Here is a 20,645-nt window from a genome sequence, read left to right as displayed (position 1 = left end):
GTATTTTGAAAAAAACCCAACATAAGTGATTTAGATGCAAGTCATCAACACGTCCCCAACATAGTGGCATGTCTTTATTCAATTAATTTTGTTATTTAATGTACAGTATAACAATTTCCCCATAATGCTAAATGAGCACACACATGTTCGAAACAACATGAACAATACTGGTTTCAATTGACTCCCTGTTTTACACAACCACCCTGTTTAACTACTGTGTATTTACACTCTTTACATAGAGAATTTGATAAACATAGTGTTTCCACAGTAAATGAACATAGCCTGGTATGCCACGTTGGATATCCTACCCTTCTAAAGTTAAATAAGAGAACTATTACAAATAAGGGAACCATTACAAATATTCCAGATCCGTGGAATGACTGATGATTCAATTGCATTTGTATTACAATAATGTACACATACGATGAGCACATCTGCGGTTATCTACAAAAGATGAGTATTAAACCCTTAAAGCATGCACTTTCTATGCTTAAAGGCTGCATTTGAATCATATATACAACCAAGCAGCATATGTCCGAAGGCATAAACATGGTTAGCTAGGTATTTCTCTTGATGTAATGGGGCGGTGGGGTAGCCTAGTGGTTAAAGCGTTGGCTCGTCGCGCCGAAGACCCGGGTTCGATTCCCCACATGGGCACAATGTGTTAAGCCCATTTCCGGTGTCCCCCGCCGTGATATTGCTGGAATATTGCTAAAAGCGGCGTAAAACTAAACTCAGTCAGTCAGTCAGTCTTGATGTAACAGGACAATGTCATGGAACAGTGTCTACAACAACCATTGTGTCAACTCTAATGGAATGCTGCTCCTTCGGTTGCCATATTTAATACATGTACAGTGGAAATGAAAATGGGAAGAGAGATTCGTAGGTGGTTAAAGATGAGGAAGATTATGTTAAAGAATCATGAACAACCAACTCCACCCATACAATCACTATAGCTAGGTTCTCAACTTTTCTGCCACCCATCGTACAAGATCGGGAGATGTATCCAAACGTAAATCAGACTAACTGCATATACCTTGTGTCAGCTGTCCACAGACACAAAGCATACTACTGTCAGCTCCTAGTCAATTCAAAGGCAGGCTCTAAGAAGACTTCTAGCATCACACATCCTCACTGACATACTTCAGTGACCATCTAGCCATCCTCTGCTGACCGCTGAAGCAGCTGGTCCCCATATGACCGGCCAAAGAAATAGTACCTAATTTGAATTGACTGGACTGGGGTGTTTCAACAGAATTATTGAATAATGAAACTTCAGTGCACACAATTACCACATTTCTTCCATGTTCATTTACATCTTCTTCTACCCTTCCTCAACACCATATCATCCTCCTTGAACGCCCTGGCAGCCACCATCTCTTGCGACATCATCAAGCCGTACTGCTGCCCGAACCTTTCTGATATGTCCATCACCATTCTTTCAAAGGTTATAGGTAAGCAGAAAATGTATATTTTCCTCTTTACGAATCCTTGTTGTCTTTACGAATCCCGTATATCCCTAATGTGCTTTAAAGCCGTTTCTGTGTGCACATTCACATTCATGGTTGGAATATATGTAGTAAAAAAAGAGACCATATACATTGATATAGTTTCTTAAGCCACAATTTATTATCATAAAACTCCGCATGAAGTGTAATCTCACGCACAACACCAGGACACTTCAAAGGCCCTTCCTCGAGGTGAGGAAACATACCCCAGTGGACAGACGAGGGACGACAGGATCTTGAACGTGTGTTTCAGATGGGTTTAAACAACTGACCAAGTTATTATCATAAGTGATCGAAGCGTTGACATGTCACGCTGAAATCCCAGGTTCGAATCCTCACGCGTTGATTTCCGGACCCATTCCCTCAGTCCATTGACTTGGTTGAAACATTTCTGACTGCGGCACAAAAACTAACATTCAGTTACTAACTGTATCTTACTAAACATATTAACATTTTACAATAACAAGTTTACTTGTAATACAGAAAGTGTGTAAATTACCACATGGATCTGTATGTACAGTGTCTAGCATTTCCTAATGTATTTTGTGGTTTTCATATTTGGGAAAGCTTTTATCGGCCTCGCCTTCCTCGTGTCTCAACTTGGGTCTGTGTTGCTGGTAACTTTACACAAGTTTGTGCCAATTTTAACTTGATGTGGGAAGTGTTAGTGTAACGAAATATTTATTTGTTATAAGACAGAGACCGCAAAGAATATACAAAAATCTCTCTCTTCCCATTTCGCTAAAAAAATGCCCCAAAACATTCTGGAAACTCAAAGGTCAGAACTGATCCCCACTCCACCATGCTTGTTTTTTAACTGGTATGAATCCAAAGGCTTTCGTTTCCAATCGGTTCTGGGTAAGCAAACCGGTGCCTGAGCATCGACCGAAAGCCAGGTGAAGAGACATGTTGCAATGTATAAAAGCCGGGTACCACTGACAATACCTGGCTAACATGAGGATCTGATGTGTGTCACTGTTCGACCGTCGACTTCGGTTTGACCACAGACCTGCCATCATGATAAACCTTGCAGTGTAATATTACTAAGTGACGTGAACTAAGAAGCCTCCACACATGTTGATGTCCTACTAAACCTCTCCTGAAACTGGTAACGATGGTGAATTACCAATGTTTCCCTGTGTTTCTGACATGGGATACAACAATAACATATTAGATCATAATACAAAATAATCCACTGCTCAAGAAGATTATTCTATAGTATGCACACGTCACTTCCACACAGTTAAAACATGAACACCAGAAAATAACCAGTCCCGAATGTCCGACGAAAATTCATTTGGCTAAAAATCTAACATGATTGGGGAAATCAAAGGTGATTTCAGTGTTCGTGAAAGGCATAAGCATGTCCTGCCTTCCTGGTAGCACCTTTCACGAAATGAAATTATGTGTTATTAGAATTGCATCATTAATCAGTATTGAATAAGAAGCTGACAAAAAAGAAACTAAGAGTATGTTGTACACGTGTATTTTGATATGAAGAGTAGTATACGTATCAGTTGCTTGAGTGTGATATGAGACTATCGATAACGTCTGACACGTTATAGGAGCGAAATATTCTCAAGCACGACGTTAAACCCAATTTCACCTCACCTCACGATAATGTCTGAAAGAGTTTTGGTGTTGCGTGAGGCAGTTATTATTCATTCCAGTTCAAACAATTTTCAAACAAACGTAACTCTCGATAAAAACACATGGTATAGAAAACTCCAATGGCTGTCTAATATACTTGTTTATACCCAGTCTTCCTACAGCGTGTACAGCATTCTCAATGGACCGTTGTTCGGGTTGTTTATTCTGGGCATGTTCTTCCCTTGGGCAAACGCATGGGTAAGTGTTGCCACAAGCTGACTCCATATGGAGGACCTTAACTTATCGTGCAGTGTTATCTCGTGTAATTCTGGGTTTTGTTCCACGAAACTATCTTAGCCCTTTTGCGTTCGCAACTTCCCCACATTAGCATGAACTTCCGAGACTCGTAGCGATACGACCGCTCTGTTGGACGGGTCCCTTGTGTGAGACGAAAGCCAAAAGAGCTTTGGCACTTCTACCTCCTGGCACATAAATAACATAAATATCCAGATCGTAATTAAGCTTATTTTGATACAATTGTCATTGAATTATTTTATTACTATTTAGTATCAATCGATAAAGTGTGACTTAAGTTCGGTAAGGCATCATTTGTTGTAAAATGAAAAGATAATAACACTTATGTTAATTTTGAAGTAAATAGTTTCTTACTTCCTTTATACAGCTCAGTGTTTTACACAACCCCGTTTACTCTGTGTATATATGCATGTAAAAACTATATCAAAAGTTAGAAACGAATATAGAAAGTATAACAGCACATTAAAATGAATATTATTCATATATAGTGTCAAATAATAAATTTAGTTAAATCTGACATTCATTGTTTACGAGAAGAATGATGTATCTATTCTTAAATGAGTTTGTTGTAATAAAATGGAAGCTAACTTGTTGTATGGGATTGTGAGGAGCAAGGTTCTTTTTCAAGACTATAGTTATAAAGATGCGCATAGACATTATAGTTAAATTATGTGTTTAAACGCTAAGAATGGGCCATATTCACACATTTTAGGGAGCTCTTGTTGGTATTGTGACCTCCTTAGCTTTCATGAGCTGGATTGGATTTGGTGCATTTGTCAGTAAGGTTTCCACTGCCAAACTGCCCCCTGTCTTTACTCACTGCTGCAACTGGTCCGTCACAACGACACAGATGTCTACAATGGCGAGATGACTACTGTTGCAGCGTCAAGGTACAACACATATCATGATTTTACATTTTTATTTTCTTCAGTTCATACCGATTTATTCCAAGTTTTCAATGTTCAATTCAGACTGATGTATTCCTTCTTTCAGTGTTCAGTTCATAGCGATGTACTCCTACTTTCCACCAGTCAATTCAGACTGATGTACTCTTTCTTTCAGTGTTCAGTTCATAGCAATGTACTCCTACTTTCCAGCAGTCAATTCAGACTGATGTATTCCTTCTTTCAGTGTTCAGTTCATAGCGATGTACTCCTACTTTCCAGCAATCAGTTCATACCGATGTATTCCTTTCTTTCCAGCTATCTGTTCATACAGATATATTCCTACTTTCCAGCAATCAGTTCATACCGATGTATTCCTTTCTTTCCAGCTATCTGTTCACACTGATGTATTTCTACTTCTAGCGATCCGTTCATACCGATGTATTCCTACTTCTAGCGATCCGTTCATACCGATGTATTCCTACTTCTAGCGATCCGTTCATACCGATGTACAAGCAGTCCTATCTCTTCTACACGCCGACGGCGATGGCAGCGCTCGTCATCGTGGGAATGTTCATCAGCCTCATCACTGGTCTGCTACTAAAACTATTGCTTATCAAATATATTGAATGTGTTAAACATGTCGACATTTGCTGTAATTAGTGTCATCAGACGTTTATCACTATTCCTATGTTTAAGGGTTGCGACGCCCGGACAGTATTGGCCCTCGCCTGATCTGCCCTCTGTTTGACCGCCTCTTCCCCTGTATGTTGGAGATGATGCTCCGATCTCTCAGATGTGGCGTGAATCACAATAGGGTAGGTCACACCATACCAAATTTAATACCATCGTGCATTCAGTCATTCAGTTAGGTGTTTAACGTACGCACATGAGCAAGATCATTCCTTGGACACGAGGATTTAATGACACTCTACACCCAAAGACGAACACATCTACTAAAAATGCCTATTGGAGAGAGTTCTAATTCAACGTTGCATCGGGATCACTTCAGCGAAATAGCAACAAGTCCAGACATAAAAAAGTCCATTATATGTAAAACGTTTTATTGAAAAGTATTACTTACATATGTTAAAATACCATATTATTTGCAATGTGAAACAGTTTAAAGCCACAAGACACCAAAAAGCCACGCCGCCTCTGTGGGCGTACTTCAGCATCCTGCACAATACCCCAGGAGCATTTATGTCATCACTTTTTCATCTGCTATCTGTATGCTCCGTGAAGATCCGGATTAGAACTGGACTGACGGGATCGGGCGGTCAGGCTCGCCTAATTGGTTGACACGTGTCATTGTATATCAGTTGTATACATTGATGGTCATGATGTTGATCTCTGGAATGTGTGATCGAGACTCGATTATTTACAGACCGCCGCCATATAGCTAGAATATTGCTGAGTGCGGCGTAAAACTAAACTCATTCACTCACTCTACATTATCCAGAGAGTCGGAAGAGCTGTTCAATTATTATAAAGACGCCTGTATATATTCTTTATTTATCCTCCAAGTTATCCTCATTCACTCACTCACAAACCCACTCACTGTATGCTGGCCAGTTTCATAAAACGTTCCACAATGTGTTGGCTTAAAACACTGTTTGGTGTTAATCACATCAGTAATGATGATGCTGATGAGAGGTTGGATGTTCCCAAAGACAGGCCGTTGCATCTTGACATGCTGGATGTTCTCGACGTATTTGGTTGCCCTTTCTGAGAAAAGAAACGACAACTTAAACTCGATAAACTATTATTTCCATCAACGAAATCAAAATTCTCCAAACTCTAATCTAAGGACTGTTCATATCCCTGATCAGGAGCACAGAGATGACAACGTTTGGTCTTCGAAAATTCAACCGACACATATTTGTGCTGCTATCCTTTTATTGTTATCATATGAACAAGATCAATACTGATAATAATGTCAAAGATTCTTTTGGTCAAAACTCCATGCTGGCGCACAAATACACTGACAAACATGGTGAGCCGTGAGATAGAGAAGAGCTCGATTAAAGTACAAAAATAAACTATATACAGTCTCAATAAGCATAAATACATGTCATGACATTTGCCAATCGAATGATATAAAGTCACTTGTACATAAAATGTCAGTTTGCCAAATTTAACTTAAGTGATCGATAGAGAGTTAAGCTCGCGCGAAGCGAGGACTCCACACAATGAGGGACAGTCGCTCACAGTCTCAGTGCCAATGGTCTCAATGCCAATCTGCTGATGTTGCAAGCTCTCTTTGCTGGGGACTGGTCATCCGATGCCCATGCTTGCTGACCAAATGCATTTGGTGAAATGCATATGTGAGTGAGTGAGTTTAGTTTTACGCCGCACTCAGCAATATTCCAGCTATATGGCGGCGGTCTGTAAATAATCGAGTCTGGACCAGACAATCCAGTGATCAACAGCATGAGCATCGATCTGCGCAATTGGGAACCGATGCCATGTGTCAACCAAGTCAGCGAGCCTGACCACCCGATCCCGTTAGTCGCCTCTTACGACAAGCATAGTCGCCTTTTGTAGCAAGCATATATGGGTTGCTGAAGACCTATTCTATCCCGGATCTTCACGGGTCGAAAAGCATATGTTTACATTGTCACTCATTGTGTCGTGTGATAAGATCCTGGACAGAAACCTTTGTTGAGCCATGAAGAAGTTCGGGCAAAGCAAAAATATTTCACCTAAGTGAATACATCACATTTCTGTCAAAGCAGTGAAAGTATTACTTCTCAAAGTCGGAAATCTCAGTCTTTCACACTTCAGTATAATATAAAGACATTTCTTTTAACTTCCAGTACCAGAGGAATCAGATGTATGAAAGAGCTGACGAGCTACCAGAAAAGATCCAGCCAGTCGATGACAACGGTGTTGAGATGAAGCCGCCCCATGACGTGGAGGCAGATGACTTGACAGGTGGCATCATCAATCAAGGATTTGAACCGATAGAAGCGAAAGCCTAAAAAGCGGAAGAATTGGTAACACACGTTTAAGCGTTGTGGAAGAGGATTGTTTGACATTATCCAGGGCATTTTAAAGCTAAAATAACCTTTCTGTCATTGTAAAAGTTTTTTCCAATTCAGTTTGTCATTGTTTTTTGTCATTATTACAAAGGACTGTACATACTAAATTTGTACAGCTCTACGTGTATTAGTCAGATACACTGCATTGCTTACAGAAAGATCTTAACCGTATCTAGATAAACATGTGTTATCTGTTTAGTGTTCGTAGTGACAAAATGTTAATGTTAACTCACGCGCAAGAGAAAGTACACACAGGTGCATATCATGCACGTGCGATTCAACAAAATCATGATTTTCATGATAACAAACGGACAACAATATATACGATATCTGTGACAACATGTACACAATGTTTGTGAAGTCACAGTCAAAACACTTTTCAACAATATTAACTCTAGTGTTTTAAAAACGTAATCCAAGAGCACCAGACATTAGCACATTGCCTCATGTTTGCCAAAGTTGTTGAATCATGATGTTTTCATTTAAATTACTTTTTGACGATTTTTAGGCTTTCTGTACATTACAATATTTTCAAGATTCGTTTTGTGTTACTTTTAATATACTAGTAGTATGCAACAAGCTTGTTGTGAACAGTCTGTAATCTGTAATCCCGTTGTAATAATAATTATGTTTTTGTTAAAGGAATGCATATATTCTATTTGTTCCTACCATTTATCTGTTACCATTGCGACTACACTTTCTTTCATCGGTAATATTGCTTTGAAGTCACACTGTTATACTGTTCAATATCCACCAGTGATGTTACATTGATGACATACTTTCCTGCCCTAATTCGGAATGTTACATTTATGACATACTGTCCAGTTTGCGTCAGTAATATTACATTGAAGTCACACTTTCCACCTTCCGTCAGCAATATTACATTGAAGTCACACTATCCACCTTCCGTCAGTAATATTACATTGAAGTTACACTATCCACCCTCCGTCAGTAATATTACATTGAAGTCACACTATCCACCTTCCGTCAGCAATATTACATTGAAGTCACACTATCCACCTTCCGTCAGTAATATTACATTGAAGTCATACTGTCCAGTTTGCGTCAGTAATATTACATTGAAGTCATACTATCCACCTTCCGTCAGTAATATTACATTGAAGTCACAGTATCCACCTTCCGTCAGTAATATTACATTGAAGTCATACTGTCCAGTTTGCGTCAGTAATATTACATTGAAGTCATACTATCCACCTTCCGTCAGTAATATTACATTGAAGTCACAGTATCCACCTTCCGTCAGTAATATTACATTGAAGTCATACTGTCCAGTTTGCGTCAGTAATATTACATTGAAGTCATACTATCCACCTTCCGGAAGTTATATTACATTGAAGTCACACTATCCACCTTCCGTCAGTAATATTACATTGAAGTCACAGAGTCCACCCTCCGTCAGTATTATTAATTGCAGTGATACTGTCCACCTTCAGTCAGTAATATGACATTGAAGTGATACTGTCCACCCTCCGTCAGTAATATCACACTAAAGTTATACTATCCACCTTCCGTCAGTAATATTACATTGAGGTTATACTATCCACCTTCCGTCAGTAATATTACATTGAAGTGATACTGTCCACCTTCAGTCAGTAATATGACATTGAAGTTATACTGTCCCCCTTCCGTAAGCAATATTACATTGAAGTTATACTGTCCAGTTTCCGTCAGTAATATTACATTGAGGTTATACTGTCCAGTTTCCGTCAGTAATATTACATTGAAGTTATACTGTCCACCTTCCGTAAGTAATATTACATTGAAGTCATACAGTCCAGTTTCCGTCAGCAATATTACATTGAAGTCACACTATCGGCCTTCCGTTAGTAGTATTACATTGAAGTTATACTATCCAGCTCCCATTGGGAATGTTACATTGACGTTATACTTTCCTACCTCCATCAGGAATATTACATTTATGTCATACTGTCCAGCTTCCGTCAGGAATATTTACTCACTCACTCACCTGTGACCAACGTTGATGTACACACTGGACTGTCTAGAGATCATCATAGGTTAAGGCTCTATATATACAATATCGACTTGGTTCCATGCTAATCTTCAGTAGACCTATTGCGGTATTATTCGGGAACATACTTTATCTACATGTTTGTAGGTAAGTATATTCCGAATAATGCTAAGCGTTTGGATTGAAGTTGTTTGCTTCCTGAAACACTACGACGTAACCACGCATGTCACAAAGGTTACTGGCGCATGTATAATGAGCTGTCATATATCACTCTTCCTCCTCATATCTATTAATTTAAGTTTGCACAGGAAACCCTTGACCTTGCATCAATTGCATCATTTATTTACGATACAGATTCTTAGCTGCTACGAAGATACACGTGTTATGATTTTGAGGTATATATGATACGGTATATCCGATACAACCCCTCCTGCCTATATCCATCTCAGTGATGTATAACACTTGCGATATACAGCCCCTTCCCTTCCATCGTTCTGATTGATGTACATGTAATATAGCGTACAAGTTATGCACCCCCACCCCCTCATTTCGTTTTGAGTGATAAACAGAACATGCTATACACACCCTCCCTTCCTCACATTGTGGGGGCGGTGGGGTAGCCTAGTGGTTAAAGCGTTCGCTCGTCTCGCCAAAGATTCCCCACATGTGTACAAATGTGAAGCCCATTTCCAACCGTAATATTGCTGGAATATCGCTAAAAGCGGCGTAAAACTAAACTCAGTCAATCAGTCAGTTAGGTCTGGGACGGGTACTCGGGTATTCGAATCCGGGTCGGGTACAGCTGTAATAAAGTCCTATTTCTAGGAATCGAGTACCCGGAAAAAGAGAGAAATCTGTAATGGCAAGGACAGATAATAACTTGTATTTTTCATGATTGATGTAGCACTCATTTGCATCATTGGTATTGTCCGATTAATAGAGAATATTATTAACGACTATAATATATCTGCGCATGAGCAGTGAGTAGTCAAGTTACAGTAACAGCAGGAGCGAAAAGTTCAATCTGTGTTTTAAGGAGGAATGTAAGTAATGGTGTTACTCTCTATATTGTTTAAACCAACGCAAATTATATAGCCTAAGTTCAGTTTCAGTGCCTTATTGCTATCATTTCAAGTTTTCTTGAAAAATGTCTGTCAACTCGTGATTGAATATTCAGAAAGTTGACAGAAGTGCTGTATTCCTTACATTTCCGGGTTCTCGATTCCGATTTGGGTAAGTACATGCGGGTACTCGATTCCATTTTTTCCTACCCGTCCCAGCCCTACAGTCAGTCCTCTCATTGTAAATGATGAACACATATACCGATACACATATACCTCGATAGAAGGGAGATAATCAAGGACAGACGTGGAATACACCTCCGTCTCAATTTTTGCTTGTTGTATATTTGAGTGTGTGTATGCGTGCGCGCGTGCGTGTGTGTGCTAGCGTGCGTGTGTGTGTCTATACAGTTTCATTGCGGTTCATACGCTTTGTGCATTTGGAAACTGTTTGTGGATCGCGTGAAATAGTATATGATTATTATATGTCCGTTTCAGGGGCTTTTGTTAGTAGACTATAGCCGTGGCACGTCACACCTACAATGAAAATGGTAAATACATACGTAGTCGCCCAGGGGTAAACAGTAGTTCAATTACATAACTTTTTAACAAATCTTTGGCATTTAAACCTTCTATAATCTTAATATGTTCCCTGCGCTAAACGCCAGCTGCGTGTATGTGGTAAATAAGAAACCTAGGGATGTATTTTGTTTGCTGAAGTAGATGGTTCTTTATCAAAATACACAAAACACATGAGTATCTTTTTTTTCTGTGATAGATTTGGCTTCTTTGACAGAGAAAACGTTCACCACGTCTTTGCGATCGAAATATGACGACAATCACATGTTTTACACGTGTTACAAATATTCGTACCAATAATACCATTCACTAACAAAATGTGCACAATAGTAAATACATGAACCTTATACTGACTATCTAAATCCAGATGCTTAATGTACTGAATACAAACCACGTATTCTTGACATTAAAATATTTCTAAACAATCAAATCTAAAATTATCCCTAATGTAAGCCATTAGAGGTGTGTTCTGCAGCTTGACTCCTGAGAGTTTTACGATTTCAGTCTTGCCCCACAACGAAAGACACGTGACACGAATTGTTCACAATTCCCTCTGCTCGCTATTCCGTGTCTTTTACCATATATTTCAGTCGTCTGGATTAATGAGGTTTCGCCGTTCCGTGGTTTTACCATACATTTCAGTCGTCTGGATTAATAAGGTTTTGCGATTCTGTGTATTTTACCATACATTTCAGTCGTCTGGATTAATGAGGTTTTGCGATTCTGTGTTTTTTACCATACATTTCAGTCATGACGTTCGTGTTGAAGTCATGAACTGTTCTTGAGAAGGTTATATTGAGTGGCTTTTGTTTATTCCCAGGGGTAGCCTAAAGTTCAAAGAGGGTTGATGAATGAGGTGGTGACTGTGATGACACGTCAGTCATGTGGTGGCTTCAGATTATATTCCGACAGCACGCGCACAGTTAGAATATAATGGAATGGGGTTTTTAGCATTAGTATATATTTGTTGTCAAGACATAACAAACAAACGTTAACGTGAAAAAGTAGCAAAGTTATTTGTTAAACGAGGGATAACTCTTGGTTTAACGATGCCGCGATGAGAGTCGATGCAATCACAATAATTCAGTGAATATTGCAAAGATTCATCTGATGAATGAATTGTGTACTTAAAAACACCGCCCCTCTTATATACACAGATAACAATGCTTCATAAAAAATCAGTGACAGTTAATGTATTCAGAAGCATGAATAATGCATATTTCAGTCCATATTCATGAAGCCATATCCTTAACGTTATGGTCTTGATTCACAATGTGCATTTGCATGCATGTTAATGCATGGCGCACAGTTTGGATGATCATATGGAACCATGAGACTCAAACGCGTGGGTTTAAATGTGGATAGCACACAATGAATTTTTAAAATATCAAGTCCTCGCATATTTGTTCAACCGTAGATAATGCGGTTCAGAGACCGTGAGACAGACTATGGTACAGTATACAAACTGTGACAGTGTACTGCTCACAAAGAAACCCAGGGGCTCCATTCACGAAGCAACCTTTACTAAGGATAACCTTAACTCCCATTCTTTAACATTCTAGTAAGGTAAGCTTAGTGACTTACGATCACCTTAGTGCTTTGTGAAAGAACCCTCAGGTTCATTCTGCAGACCTCTTAAGGTCGACAAAGGGTCAACAGGCGTTCTGGTGAACATTTAGCGGCCATTGTGTTGCTCAATGTGGCCTTGGCCTTGGAATGATGATATTATAAGTCCTATGCTTCTCTCGAGGGTAAAACGGTCTGATGTACGCCTCTTTGCAGCAGTGTCATCAGACCGTATTACCCGAGGGAGAAGCATACAATGTATTTATCTTACCGCCATGTTAAATGTACAAACTATCATTTTATTTTATTTTAAAGATCGCTATATGATATGTAAACAAAATGGCGTCTGCCCCACGACTGGATTTTTAAATCAGTGAAACATATTCTGACAAGGTTAAAACTGCTATAAAAATGGTTAATTATGTTTAAGTTGAGTGTGCAAACGATTCAATGTATAAAATACTTTAAATAAAGCAGTGAAAGTCGGTAAAATAAATCTGTACATAGTGAACTGAAAAACAGCTAATCGAACGGTTTTAGAACTCCGGACACTGCATGCGTCATATTATGACGTCATACGATTGTTAGCGATACAGCTTCTCGGCGGAGAGTTTGGCGGTTACCGTGGCGGCGGGTAATATTTTTTCCAGTTGTCACCCTCCTGGGAGGGGTGACACGGAAACTTGTTAAAGCGTCATTGACCAATGAAATTAAAGTATTTCACATGAAGGTATTATAAGGCATTGCAAAAGTAAGTGTGACTTGGTGATTACCGCTTGGATGAGGAAGCAGGTCAACGCAAGTGTTCGGACTCGCTTGCCAAATCTCTTCTCTAAGTACTGAAAAAGAAAAATGGGTAACACATGTTTTAAGTTCCAAAACAATGTAACCATGCCATGCAAGACAAAACCATCATGAACTATAACACTAGTGAGTGAGTCAGGGTTTACACCGCTTTTAGCATTATCCAAGCAATATCACTGTGGATAACACTAGAAATGTGTCAACCAAGTCAGCGAGCCTGACCACCCAATCCCTTTAATCGTTGGTTTATAAGTAACGTAACGTGGGTTTATAAGTTGGTCGCCAGGCGTATTCCCATAATAGGAGAATGTGTTCGTCATGAGATAGAAAGCATATTACACATGAAGTGTAAAAGTTAAAGCATATTGTGATTTATGATGAAAATGTGAGACTGTGTAGTTGTGCACCGGTCAATCAGAGGAAGGGGAACTTGATGAAGTTTCATGTTTCCAGGCACTGCGAGAAACAACTAACATCTTACGGCACACCGTATCCTATTTCAAGTATGTCTCATGCATGCTTTGGTCAGTAAAAATACTACAGTTAGGCATATATCTACCCCATATCTACAACATTTTCACCAAAGTTTTTTATGTTTATCGTAGATGTGCAAAATCTGCTTCTTACATCTCCCTCGTAACAATTTCATGAATATTTTAAAATTTTGTTAAACAACTTTTTATTTTGCAGATATATTCTGCAACATAGTGGCAATTCGAGCGATGAAGATGCATATGACATGTTTTATGGGTATAGTTTTGTTAGATAATTGAGCTGGACTTAGTCAAACGGACCCCTACGTTCATATCGAAGGTGATTTATTTGTGTCTGTTGTGAATACGGGGGAAAATAGTCACCTCGGCACATGATGGTATTACTATGTGTATGATAAAGCTTTTATTGTAAACATGATCTGTCACAATGGATAAGAAAGAGATGACATTTATTGCAAACTCCATAGCCTTAACCAGTGAGCTTTCGAGCCACGGATATAAATCATACTGAATGTCACGTTGACCGTTTGACCATCGCTATCTTTCCTGGGTGTCACTCTGACCAGTCTCTCTGACCAACGAAGCAAGAATGACACGGGCAAGTACACTTGACCATCTGTACTATTGTGTTACATTGCATTACTCACCTTGTATATATAATGTTAAACGAATGTCATGATTAACCCAGCTTTGATTAATATTAACGTGATTATATCAGGGCTTGGTAGCTTCATATTTAAGGAAAGGTCAAAATGACCCAACTCGTACTTAATGTTATCGTGTGTCATCTATATAATCTGTTTGAATGTGAGCACATTAATTCTTCAGGATCATTGTTGTTTAAGGTAGAATATGTGGTATTAGTATACACAATAATGAGTAAGTGAGTTTAGTTTTACGCCGCGTGTAGCAATATTGCAGCAATATCACCGCGGGGACACCAGAAATAGGCTTCACATAATATCGAATATAAATATATAATGTAATGTAGGAAATAATCCTGTTTGTTATGATCCAATACGCGAAAATATTTTATAGAAACATATCGTTGATTAGTTTGGGGGTTTAGTAGTGGCTTCACAGAACAAGATGTATTTATTTAAGAGTCGGTGGTATGTTGTTGATATAACGAGATATTATGGGAGTCAAATGTAGGTGATACGTGTCACATTTCTGAGCATGTGGGGAAGCACCGAGCGATGCGCTTACAAATATAAGTGATTGTATTATCCCATAAAAGCTTGTACACGAGAACCCTCTATAAGTTATCAGAAAAAAGCGAATACTTTCCCTTGTTAATCTGATATATAATGTGATCTATGCTTATTTTCAGACACCGAGTTTAATCATAACAGCCCTGCTTTTTAGTTGCCATGCGTCCGCTGATTCTACAAGAGCAGAACCTGGCGTTGATATTGACGCTGACGCACAAAGCGAACATACCAGTGGAGACCATATTGTGCTTTACACGTTGCAGCTGTTCGACAGATACTGCAAGGTGGGTTGTAGTCTGTGTAGTCACTGATGACAGATGAGGGCGACATTCTTTATGCCTACTTCATTTGAAATAGAGACGAGAAGTCGGAATGGCACAATGGGCATGTTTAAATTTACGGACAGAAAATGCTGAGAACATCAGTAATTCCGAATCGTTTTCTCAAGGAGGCCCCAGTTGTTTGTACCAGAAGCACATATCTTTGAAAAACATCTTTTTCTTACTAGTAAACTTTGTGTTCTGAGAGTGTGGGTAGAATCCCAGATGGGACATATCCAAAGAAAGTACTAGTTTCTGTACTTTATCGAGGGAGTGCAGTCCCAAATATAACATATCCTACATTTGATCACTTTCTAAATCGCAGTGCGTATCCATAGCTTCCAGCCGTGCCAATGTACTCTTGTTGGACGGGTAGACAATGCGTTAGGTTGGCTAGCAGTTGTCAGACTCCCATTATTGTGGTGGCTGTCTTTGAATTCCGGATGGATCTCAACCCCGAGAAAACACTAGAATCTACTTTTACTGAAGAGTTTATCAAATGTTCATATACCTCGCTTATTCATATTGAAGCATCTGTTCAAATGCAGTTTATTTGTTCCACGACCAGTGGATCCGTACACATTCTAGGTTTCATTTTCAACGTTCTCCGGGCAGTATGCAACCAATGCTGCCGACGGGTGCAAGAGTTTTTTTATATCCACTACTTGTTTACCCTTTCTAGCAAATAACAACAGTGCCAATGGCAGGTTTGTAGATCCTACCAAACCTAAAGCCCAGTTTCGATTTCTTGTTTCTGAAGACCACCCTTAACTGTTATTCATTGTGCTTATCACTTATCATTTGTTTTTAGAATAAATGACTTTTTTTCAATTTGGAAAAGGGCAAATTTTACCAAATTTTGACCACCGACCACGGTGTAATAAAAAAACAAACACTTAAGGTTCTCGTCACTGCGTTGGGTCACACAACGATTCACTCACAATGTTGGGAATCAGATTCGTGCAAATGGATTATTCCTTCATCCGAAAGTATGCAATGACATCAAAGATGACACATTCTTCTGTTTCAGTTAACGACGATGGTGGAAATGGTGATGTTGATGACGTCCGTGACATCTTTAATGCTGTTGATGCTACTGGTCGGGATAACAATGCTGAAGGAAAATGGAATACGCAATTTGTCAGAAACTAAGCAACTGTAGCTTGAATCCGTTGAAAGCACGAATTGTGTGCTTCGACTTGTAATGAATGTCACGTTGCGTTGATTGAATGTCTGTCAGAGGCGTTATAAAAATAAATAGTGTATATAGTTCCAACAAATGATTTTGTTCTTTAAACAAGAATATTAGTCGATATATGATATAAATGGTAACGCAAAACACAAACGCATCTATTATAGTTAACTAACGAAGTGAACCTTGTTTAATAGCCTTAAACCATGCGGGTGCCTCCATAGGGTAGCGTTAAAAGAACGACACGTGTACTGGTTAGTATTAACAACGTTGCACATCTAACGTTTAGTTTTACGCCATTGCCAGCAATTTCTTAATAACAACACATCGAGGATACAAACATTGGGCTTCACTCAATGTACCTGAATAGGGATCGAATTCAGGGTTCCGACGTGACGAGTCGTGACGCTTAAACAACCTGGTTACCTAAGCCGGTAAAAACGAATATTAGATCAGCTGCTTGACCTTCAAAGTGCAATGGGTCCAGCCTCAAAATGGATTTATACAGCTATCCTTCCTGATACGAATACGATATATGCTGCAGTTAGGCAGAACACATGCATTTGATAATCATCTCGTTGCATGAGCTTTCCTGTTGTGGACATTCCTTTCGTGTGCCAAAATAACAACAATGCATTCAGACATTGTATATCAAAGGAGCGAGGTGCACTTTTGTTATTTAAATGTTATTTCCTGATGCGCCACTGGCCTTTTGCCTGAGGGCCTCTCGTGTAATAATCCTTTGAATATTGTGTGCCGACGAGTGCTTCGTGCTCCGTGTCGGGAAACATTCACCGGCATCACTCAACCAAAGTGCGAACAAAAGAACCAAGTCAGCATATTTGAATAAAATAACCTTTACTAAATCAATTTTATGGTAATGGTGAAAGGTCAAAAGCTTATTCATCTCCGTTTCACAGCTGTGTATAATTTCTATGTAAAACGCCCCGTGGTCTTCCAGACTACAAAGTTTAGACGTCCAGGCAAGCAGTCAGACAGACTGTTTATTATAGTTTCATTCCCAGGTGCATTAAAATTACATTAACATCAGACCTTTGAACTGCAGTTCATGGACCGTTCCTTGTGAAGTTACTTAAACTTTAATTAAATATCATTAGAAATATTTTGCAACAGATTAAAACGTAAGTCAACATAAGCAGGACAAGTAAGTATTAAACAGATTTTCTATCAAACTGTTTTTACATGTACGTTGGTGGACAGGAAGGTTCTGAAAACCTCTGGTTTTAATTCCAATGGGAGCAACACCGCGCCTAGATATAGCAAGAGCGCTTCTGAAGCTTCCGGTCGTTTAAGCTTTTACGTTCTAGTATTCTGTGGATAATGCTCCTTCAAGGTTTCTATACCTGTGCCTCATTTTTAAACGATAGGTTCTCAGTTTACCGGTGTTGCTCAATAATCTTTCTGACCAAGGAGCCACCTTCCCCGTGACGTTGCTTGAGATAATTATGTAAACAAATTAAACATATAAATGCTAGAAGATCATCAGTTTTGTGTCTCTCCAAAGGCAAACTAATTATGAAATTATATCATTGGATGACTGAAGTAATTGATGACACCAGAAATAGAAAAAGACTCCCGAGTTTAGGAGTGAATTAACTCCAGTTTACAATAACATGGATAACAGGGTTAAAGGTTAAATAACATTATTGTTGAGACGATACAGAGAAATAGGTTGGGACTGAGGAATATACTTTGGTGTACTGTGCTTCTGTACATGTTTTCCGATTTCATTATGTCTAGTCTTAACGTATTTTTATTTCACTTATTGATAATAATTAATATTTTTTATGTATTAAACTAAATTATGATAACATGATCTAGTTTATGTAACCTTCATTGGTTAGAATGGAATAAACTTCAATTCTCGGGCAATGATGCATAGGCAATCAGCTAAATCAGCGCCAGTTTCTATAACCAGCTATGCGTCATTGCCTGTATTCACATGTCTCTGTGTATCATTTTAGTTCATGGCCTGAAAGAAAAAAATCCTAGGTACTTAAAGTTCTCACGAAGGTGCAATGTACTTGCTACATGCATGCATGGCCCATGGAACAAACGCAAATATAAAAACATACACAATCTAAAACATAATTTACAAATATTAAACTAATGATAACGGTGAACCCTCCGTTCCTTTAAAATACCACGCAGGTCTTGGCTGTTATTTTTTAAAAATGGGACTAGACATTTAATACGATAACTTTTCCACATGTGTAGAATTCATGAAATTACCATTTACAACTATGCACTTATCCAACAAACATTTTTTAAAAGACTTATATAAAGTGCATTTCATCTTCAACAACATTCAAACAGTTAAAACACACTCTTTCATTTAAAGACATATTACTGTAGCGCCCAGTTCCTATTAACAAGGGGTCAACACCGCATCTAAACATGGCTATCGCTCTTCTGTGGCCTCGTGGGATGTTACCAGAAATGTAGCGTTCCGCTCAGTATGCGAAATAGTTTCCAAATTTTGCTAGTCACTCGGGCTAGCTATGCCTGAAAGTTACTATCCCTAAATTTGAATGTAGAAACTAAGCAAAAGTTTACAAAAATAGATGAGAATAAGATTTTGTCGGCATGACACAGGTTTCATCATTAAGCTGCTGATAAGATGAACATTTTTATCAGGCCATAATCTTATATGATTTATAAGTGTATTCTAACTTAACAAGTAGGAGAGAGTGATATATTTACAAAATGAAAATTCACTAGCCAGTCAGGCCAGATTTACTGGCCCTACTGGATTTTTACGAGCCACGGCCAGGCGGGCCAGTGGCTATTTCGCACACTCGTTCCGCTCCATAGTTCGTCTTAAAAGTTCTGTAGTGTCGAAGTTTATTACCTCCCTTGCCATCTCGACTGGTCGGGCAATCTATCTTCTTCTTCCAGTTCTCATAACATCTCTCTCGTACTGCCCTCTGAACTTTGTGTACAACTTCCTTCACACGTAATCCATTATTAACTTCTTCTAAATCAGTCAAGTTTAGTGATATCAGCTTCACGTGTAAGCGTCTTTTTTTCTTTCGTGATGCCATCTGTTCGGTTCAGTTAAAAATCTTAAAAGTACGTCTATCGGGGTTTAGGCTGTCAAGTCTGGTGTACGTTCTCATCACAGTCCCCCAGAGTTTCACCAATGAACACACGCAATTTACGAGAAGGTACTTGTCACATGCAAGCGTGACCCAAGCCACGAGATGATACTAGCCAAACATAGTGACTAAATGGTCTTGTATCAGTTCCTGGAACTTGTTATTTCAACTCTGCATTATGTTTGTTGCCTGCATATCACCAGTGTTATCTGGCTACAATCGGAGATCTACGCCATTTATTGCTGTTGGTTAATTTGCAGAACGGTGGTCAACGTATTCGTCTCTGATTCCCTACTGGGACGTCGTGTGAATGCTGATCAACAGGTCGACGTCCTGGTGTATACCAGTTCATTATCTGCTGATAAATCCACACTTCGTATAACTTGTTAACCTTCAGTACCGATCGCTCATTACGGGTGTTTAGTCTTCGATTTGTTTTACACTCCACTGGTTAGTTTTATCTCCTTCATTATTCAATTATGTAAATTAAAACCCTTTCCTTATTCATTAGACATCACATCTGAGTCGAGTACGTCCGACTATATCAAGAATTCATATATAAATCACTACAAACAAGGTGATAAAACCAGGTGTTGGCCAAAGGATAAGCGTATCATACACCATTGATTGTCCTTTTCGGACACGCATGTAAAGGCAAGTCAATGGTGTACCTGAAAAATAATGTAACATCACTTGGTGCCAGTGAAAATAGGAACTTGCATCACAAAATCATAATTTACTGTTGTGTCAGAAGCTTCAAAATGTTTATCATATTTATTTTTGAAAATAGTACAAAAATATTAATGTTGGTTTTGTCCTGTTGATATACTACATCTAATTTCCTAAACCATTCCTAAGAGTATCACTGCTGCTTCTATGTCATCATGCAAAGGTCTAACTCAAAGTCAAACAAATATGTACGTACATGTACAGACTGAGTGTAGATCTGACAAGTACGACTTTAG

The 20,645-nt window shown here is 38.9% G+C and overlaps 1 long non-coding RNA gene across 1 annotated transcript; it reads left to right on the top strand.

Moving 5' to 3' along the window:
* Nucleotides 1-4,289: 4,289 nt before the first annotated feature.
* LOC124263790 lies at nt 4,290-5,067 on the top strand. Its single transcript, XR_006894936.1, has 3 exons — nt 4,290-4,303; nt 4,789-4,889; nt 4,997-5,067. It is a non-coding gene; the product is annotated as an uncharacterized LOC124263790 (long non-coding RNA).
* The last annotated feature ends 15,578 nt before the right edge of the window (nt 5,068-20,645 follow it).

This window comes from Haliotis rubra, unplaced genomic scaffold, assembly GCF_003918875.1.
Source record: "Haliotis rubra isolate DU_JTF1 unplaced genomic scaffold, ASM391887v1 Scf9, whole genome shotgun sequence".
NCBI classification, from domain to species: Eukaryota; Metazoa; Mollusca; class Gastropoda; order Lepetellida; family Haliotidae; genus Haliotis; species Haliotis rubra.
This window is presented reverse-complemented; position numbering and strand designations above follow the sequence as displayed.